The following is an 8,250-nucleotide window of genomic DNA, read 5'->3' as shown; positions in this document are numbered from 1 at the left end:
AAAAAAGAAAAAAAAAAGGATTTATGCAGAACACTCAGAATTAAAATGACCAAAAAACATGCCCTTCCATAACCTTCATGCTTTTCTGCTTGGGATATTGTTTTGAAAATAAATCTTTCACTGGCATTCGTGACCTTTTAAAAGGAAATAGTTTGAGCTTTCCTTCCTACTGCAGTCCCAGTATCGTTATCACCTCCATGGAGGCCAGAGAGATGGTCTAGTCTCCTCCAAACACTTTGTTAACTTCAAGGGTAGCTGAGGGGTACCTTCAGCCTTGGTTCCTCAAGCCAGCCCACTGCAATGCTCCCATACCATTAGTAGCTACTGTATGAGGAGGAAACAATACCTCCTGAATGTTCTGTGAATAAACAGATAACTTAAAAAAAATAGATTAAAAAAAATGCTAGTGATGTGTGCATCTGCTTGGAGAAAAGCAGAGAAGAGTACAATATAGTAGAGTTTTCAAATAAAATTCCCAAAACAGATTACATTTTAATGAAAGTCTAGTTTCTGATAATAGTGGAGAATATTGTTATTCATCAACAGGACCAAGAGCTTGCTTTTGATGTTTATTTTTATTTCAATTTGCTTCATTCCATTCAAAATTCGCAGTAAAACTGATGGTTGCTAAAATGGCAAGCATTGTGTGTTACAGTAAGGCATGTACTGTGCTAGAAGAACTGAAAGAAGAGTATTTTGACACATTTAGAAAAAAATGTATCTGCTACTGAGCACTGTAGAATTCCTTAAAAGTAATTTCCAGGTGATGCTTTCCTAGTCATTTAGGATATACAAACAGATGAGGTTTCAGCTGAAGTTTGAACAAACTCCTTTCTGGAAAGGCTACTTTGCTAAGGAAACTGATTAATCCTATTAAACTGTACTACTCACAATTAAGCTGACTTCAGATTGACTTAACAATTACTATCTGAGGAGAAGTTCAAAAGGAAATAATAGAGCAAAAGAATTTGAGATATTTATTTAATTCCTAGGACGCTATTGTGTTTATCCAAAGTCATAGGATATCCAAATAATAAAAAACCTAAAAATCATGAGCAATAAGACAGAGTTGAAAATTACTCTTAAGGCAAATTACTGGAGCACTGAGAGGAAACTACTTCTGATATGTCTGTGCTGTGCCTAGGAAGTACTGCTTTCCAGATCACCATAAAATCTATATTAAAGCATTCAAACCATGCAGAACTAAAATATGTATTTCTTTTCCAGAGAAAGATCACCTTCACATATATCTCACAATTGCAAGTAAGTGAGGACTCATTTTTTAAAATCAATTTATTTCATGTTAGTTAAAGAACAATGTGCTTAGTTCTTCAGTTCCATTACTAAGCAGTATTTCTGACTATTATACAAAGTGTCTTCAAGGAAGTAATTTATGGTAATCCCCTTTGGCTTTGCCCTTCGCCTTGAATCTTTGCATTGACTGAACAGCAAGAAGTAAATGTTTTCTCACTCTGATTCTCAAAATGTGTCCTGCATATAGCACTTAACTATTTTATTAATTTCTAGAACATTTTAAAAATAACTAATTTGTTTCCACAACTACAGAAATCTGAAATTTAAAACAAATTTCAGATAGCTTCTGCGATTTTAATCACTTGGAGACAAACCTCTGTATAAATCAACTAACAGGAAGGAGTTCTTGAGGTTAATTGTTTTAAATTGAAACAGATTTTAAATGCCAGTTTTACTGAATTCAACAAACTAGCATACGGAGTGGGAATGGCAGCTCAGACTTATCCAAATGTCATCAGCAGATACTGGAAGAGTCTAAGGTTACAAACAAATAAGTAATTACTTTTTGCCGAAAAAAAAAGAAGAAATAAAGGAAGAAAGAAGAGAGTCAACGTTGAAATTTGAAATGAACACTGAAGTTTGAAATGTGAAATTTCCAACATTTCTAAAGCCACTTTAATACTAATCCTTCACCACCAGTGATGGCAAACTCTTGCACTGACAATTCACTCAATTCAGAATCTCTTTACAAGAAAACCTCTGTGAATCTCTCAATATTATCCCGGATATAAACTGGAAAAAAAAATATTCTATTTGGAGCTCATTACCTGTAAGATATGCCAAGTGCCATGTTCAAAAACCTAGAAGATTTGATAGAACTTATTGTTGTGTTGCAATAGGAATGGCAGGTTAATCCATTTCTATAAACAGTATGCAATGACCTGGGGAAGAGTACCTAAGGGTAAACATCTGTGTGAATCGTGCCTTGATTTACTGATCTAACCATGTTTCTCTGGGTGCCTGTACATGCATTTTTTTCTGAGTCTGGTAGTGAACAACCTAGTGAAAATCTTCTCTGAAGTCGTTAGAGAGAATTCTGAGTCCTGATCACTTGCCTACAGAGTCCAGCAGCTTCTATTCAGGGCTTTACCTGTGGATAGAGTTAGAAAGATTTCCAATTTGTGGGATAAGGAAAAAAAAGACAGTAATAATTAATGAAATCAAAAGTATTTGATTATTGTTTTGATTTCTTTTTGGCATAGAGAAGAAGAGGTTTGGAAGAGGAGTTAGCATAACTCTCTGATACTTTTGACTGCTTCTAAGCATATTAACGTGCTAACTACAGGCATGTAGCAGTTGTGGGAATCTTGCTGATTACGTATTGTGAATGAAGCAACACCTAGAAGTCTTGTTTTATATAACACCCATACTGGTAAACCTTAAGAGCACATTTTGATCAACTTGCTCTTCCAGGAGGATCACTATAGTTACAAAGTAATGGTTTCAGACTAATACTAAATGTCATGAAAAGTTCCAGAAATTTACACTAGTAAATCAACCTACACTGGGCTAGAGCCTCCCAGATGGTTTCAACAAGTTCTGCTTTCCCCTGCAAGCTGATGGATGCTCTAGAAACACGTCATCCTTTTTCTCTTCACCTTCTGATGCTGTTTTTATTACACTATTTCTAGATACCTGTAAGAGAAAGTGGACAAATAGAAAAATATTCTATCTGGAAGTGTTACATGAAAGATACTCCACGTCAAAGAATGTTTTCAAATAAATTTTCTATGGAGCTGAAACACAAGGGGATACTTGGTTTAGAAACCAACTCAAGAGAGACAACAAAACCTGAAATAGTAATTGTATTCCACAATGTGCTCTTCCCTGATATCTTTGTAGTGGGTCAATTTAAATTTGGTTTAAATCTAGCAGATTGAGTGTTAGTAAGAACACCAACTCTTTCCAGTTTCAAAGACCATACAAAACCTTTGAATTTCAAACATTTGTTTCCGGATGTATAGTAGCATAAACGACATAGAACCCTTCATAAAACAAGAAGTCTTTCATCACTGCAAAAAGAGCCTCGAGTTACATTGCAACTCCGAAAATTAAAGCATAAATGGGTTTTTCACAGCTGGGAAACAAGTAAAGAAGGAGACTGGAAATCATCTTGTCACTCCCAGTAAACACACTGGTTGCTTCTCAGAGTGCTCTGTGTCTGGCATGGGAAGAATAAGCTGCTCCCTGAAAAGTATAGCCACCTGCTCCCATCCTAGAGCCACATCTAGGAGCACTAGCTTCTCTTAAATCCTTCACTCTGGGAACACCACCACTTTAATTCCTGCATATACAGAGAAATTTGTTGGTTTGTATTCCGCACCAGACCTCTGAACAGAGGGCTGCATAATTAACGCCTCTTGGCTCCATGTTTGCATTACTTGTAGTACAGCATTGTTTAAAAATAAGAACTGGAAATGTATGATCCTGCTCATAGTTGTACTTTTAGCTTCAGTTCAGTCCTACCTCTCTCTAACTCATTAATAAAAAGTGACGTTATCCATGTATGAGTCTTGGTTTACCTTGTAGGTCTTGAAATTAATGAATCCTCAGACTCAACTGACATTTTCTTTTCTAAGTGTTCACTGAATTCTGACATTTCTATAAGGTGTAAGAAACAAGGAAGTAGGAAGCTTACACATTTACTTTTTACAAATACTTAGATTTGTGGGAAACATAATTTGCGTCATAAGATTTTTCTTTTAAATCAAACCAAAATTCATACACATGAATTTACACACCTCCACAAAGTGTAAGAAAAAATGTGTTCTGGCTTTCTTTCATAGTAGAACAGCGAGGAGAAAGAGCAAGAACAGTAGCTTTTTCACTCTTGATTTAGATAATTAATAATGTTTCTTTCTAACATACAAAGCAGTAAATAAAGAGTGAAAGTTAGAAAATGCGAGAATTCAGATCATTTCTTTCCATAACCTTCAGAGCATGAAAATATTTTCTTTTCATAGCTCATAAAGTTAAGCTTAGCTTAACTTCTTCCAGTGTCTTTGAAGGTCTTTACAACACACTAGGTGTTGTTAGTTCAGAAGGAAAATGTTTGGCTTATCAAGATTAGGATAGCAGCAGCATAAAACCACTTATTTTAGAAAAACAACTCACAGAATTATTAAGCTTAGTAGGAACCAAAACAAAGATTATATAATAATTTTCACTGCCAGACAGATTTAAAGAAAAAAAGATATCCAGCACAGAATTCAGGATGTGTTCTAATTAACAAGTATTATTTACTTAGTCACCTTAACTGGATGAATATCTGAATATCATGTATAAAACTCCACTGGAATTTTTACAGCAGTGGAGAGCTACAGTCTCCGTTTCAAAATTTCACAATTTTTTCAACAATAAAGAGAGCCATCAGCAATCTTTTTTTTCCCCACTCAAACTTGTTTATTTCTTTTTAAACTTTTCATATTGTCTCTGTAATTCTTTCTCAAGCTAATATTCTTTCCTTTTCAATGGTTTCTGGAGGTTGTAAGGAAAAATAGGCATAACTACTATATTTAAGAGGAAAATGTTCATTGTGTTTTAATATTTCATATATTTGAAAACATTTGTTATGTTAAAAAATTGGTCCAGCCAATTCTCTATAACAGTCCACATAGTATTTGTAAGGTCTGTTCAAAGGAGAAGTTTCTTTTGTTCCATCAGCTTCTACTCAGGGATCTGTGCCAGTGCTCAGAAACTATGTGTAATTTCTGATCAGCTATAAAGAGGCCACATTTCCTTACACACCTTTGGCTGACTTGTATCCTTAAATAATCATCATACAAAAAGCCTATTGGCCATAGACAGCTTTCACTGCTTTTGTTTTTCAGGGTAATATTCTGCTGACAAATCTGCATGAGTGGAGGGGTAGAAATTCAGGTAGAAAACTTTCTCCATAATTGCAGTTTTATAATATCATAGAATGGAAACAGAATAAATGCTATTTTGGGTAATCTTTATCCTTCCACCTCTTGTCTTGGATTGCTCATCCCTCTGTGCTTCGTTCATTCTAAATAATGGATGTCTATCTGGCACTACTAGAAACATCACCTAAAAGACATGCCAATGGGTGAATCTGTGGGATGTATTTATTACTTCTCAGTACACCAGTGTCTGCTCTACATCCATCTATTAGAAATGTGTCCTTGTTTGAAAGAATGAGAAAACAATAAGGATTCATTAAAAGCCAACGATTCACATTCTCTCCTGATAAAAAATCTATATTTGAGATGTAATGGAAACATAGCTCAGCGCAAGTATTCTGCATCCAAAACCCATTAAAGATTCTGGTCCAAAGTACAAAAGTTCAACTAACATTTACTGGAAAACTTCTATCAGTTTCTGTGCTTTTCAAATCAGAACTGTTAACTTGCAATTTCCATAGACTATAAATTGTTTTCATATTGTTGTTGCCATCATCAGTGTATGCAGTTTTTATTCATTCTTCAGAAGAACAAGCAAAATTTGTCAACATTTTATTTCATTATAATTGAGAACACATCAAATTGAAGTAATGGCTTTATATAAGACTGTAGGAAAATGTTAAACAATCAGAAATAAATATTCTGAGCGACTATGTAGGTTATGTAGGGAGATATGGCTTTTAGCTGTAGCAGTAGTAAGTTTTTTAAGCAAAATAAATATGAACATATCTCTTTTTTTCTTAGTTTTTTGCTTCAATGAATTTTATTCTTTTTAGTCACATTGAGGAAAGTAACTGAAAACTTGTTTCACACACATTTAATCTGTGCCAAGTTGGTTGTAGATGGATACTCAGCTTACCTCAGAATATACCCTTCTATGTTTGTAGATATCTCGACTAGGTGGGAAAAGGATATCAGACCAGCCCCAAACCACCTCTTCCTGAGCCTTGGAGAAAGTTATTGATGGTGTTACAAATCACCATTGTACTAGACAGTGTTGTGGTTATCCTAATGATAATATATACCAAGGGAAAGCAGGTAAACACCAAATCACTGGAGAAAATATATTATTTGAAGGAAAAGGGAACATCATAGATGAAATCTAAGAATGTTAAAAGCTCACAGTTGATCTTCATTATTAAATTACTTATCGCTCCTCTTAATATGATATCTTGTTGCACTTGTTATTAAGGAATAGGTTTAGAAATAGCATTAATATAAGTGTGAGCACATATATATATGTATGCATTTAGACAATCTCCTTCTTTCTACAGTATTTCAGAGAAAGAATTTATCATATGTACGGTCCAAATAAAGAATACATTAAGGTTTAGTATCTTCAAAAACAAGATCCATACCTAGATGCTGCAACCAGCTCTACCTACAAGGTAAATTGAACTTCTGAACTAATTAGATCAAAACTTATAGATGACTGCAATCCAGACTAACACTTTACAGCATGAGGAAAACAAAACCACAGAGTAATACAGTGACTTCCAAACACAGAGCTTTAATGTCTTTGAATGCTTGGGAGACTCTTCTACTGAGTGTCCAGATATTTGACATGTAATTGTCAAAACAGCTGATCAAGCCCTCTACTTAATATGAATAAATATTTAAACAAACGAAATGCAAATCCAAGTATGCCAAGGGACAGATGTGGCAAGTTTTTTATGACAATATGTGACATTGTCTTGCTATTAGCAGAGAAAATATCGCCTTTTAACCCTAACAGCTGATACCAGACTGGATGGAACTCAACCAAAGGCTGAGCTGTGATCTTCTGGAAGGATGCTGTATGCAGTAGCAGGCTGCACTTAAAGTGAAAGCAATCTGCAGCTTACCAAAGAATCAGGGTGAATTTGGACAGAACACTCCTTTCTGTGGAAACACATGTACCAGACAGAGGGATAGGAAAGTCCGTTCTGTTCACTCATTGAGCAAGGGCTCAGAGTCTAGGGGTGTGTCAAGATGGCAGAGCAATACAAGTGCCCCACAAGAACTGGGTTAGTTGGGCTGCTCACCAGTCCCCATGGTGCCTGCCCACCGTTCAGGACTGCTGTCTGGACCCTGGGCACCCTGCAGAGCACCCTGCACATCAGAGAGCTTGAATAAAGAATGGGGTTGAAAATGGCCAAGCTCTCCTACTGTGGAGAAATCATCACCTGTCCTAATTTTTCCCTCTACTGTTGCACCCATCTGTTATAAAAGTGTAGGGGGAAGATTTTCTTTTCTACTACTTGAAAAATACTTTTACAATTAATCACTGATTTCATGCTCTGCTCTGATGGTTCTGCAACATTTATGACCAACAATAAAAACATCCATCAATATCTATAATACAAGTGACAAATAAGCAGACAGCTTCCAAGTAAATCCTATGCTGGTGATCAGCCTTGGTACTGTTAACGTACTGTGCAACAGCAGCTTACTTTCTTTTTTTTTCTTATTCATCTGAGAACCTGGAACTGCCTTAGCACATCTTAAATGTCACTCTTTCTTCATTACTCATGTACACAGATGAGTGGAGATAAATGCGTAGTATCATAAACACAATACCATCTGAAGGAAAAAGAAGACCTAGCAACTCATCTCTCCACGTAGCACAGGTTGGCAGGTTGGCGCAGACCTCAGGAGTGGCAGATGATATATGAAATACATCAATTTTCATACAACACAGCTTCTCTCGTTATTTCAGCAGTGGCCCGGTGCAGCTTGCTGAAACATTCAGGATAAAGTGAGTGAAGCCTGTAACAAGATTCTGGTAGAGTCACTATATGCAAAATGCACAGCAGATTGTGTTATGAATATTATCAGTCTCAGCGGAAAACACTTTCTTTTCCATGTTTGTTAAACCGCACGTTGTTATCACCAGTATCTAAAAAAAGAGACTAGAGACATTTGTAGAATAAATATACTACTTGTCAATGTATATGATCATTATCTTCTTATCAGTTAAATGTGTATCTGATAAATGCCTTTTCTTAATGCAAAAGTATATGTGTATATATAT

At 35.6% G+C, this 8,250-nt stretch overlaps 1 protein-coding gene across 2 annotated transcripts in view; it reads right to left on the bottom strand.

Annotated features, from left to right (window-relative positions):
* Window positions 1-8,250, bottom strand: part of ZNF366 (zinc finger protein 366) — a 32,606-nt gene that overhangs the window by 23,992 nt on the left and 364 nt on the right. The window lies entirely within an intron of this gene.

This window comes from Meleagris gallopavo, chromosome Z (genome assembly GCF_000146605.3).
Source record: "Meleagris gallopavo isolate NT-WF06-2002-E0010 breed Aviagen turkey brand Nicholas breeding stock chromosome Z, Turkey_5.1, whole genome shotgun sequence".
NCBI lineage: Eukaryota > Metazoa > Chordata > Aves > Galliformes > Phasianidae > Meleagris > Meleagris gallopavo.
Note: the sequence above shows the minus strand (reverse complement) of the source record. Positions and strands in the feature narration are given on the sequence as shown.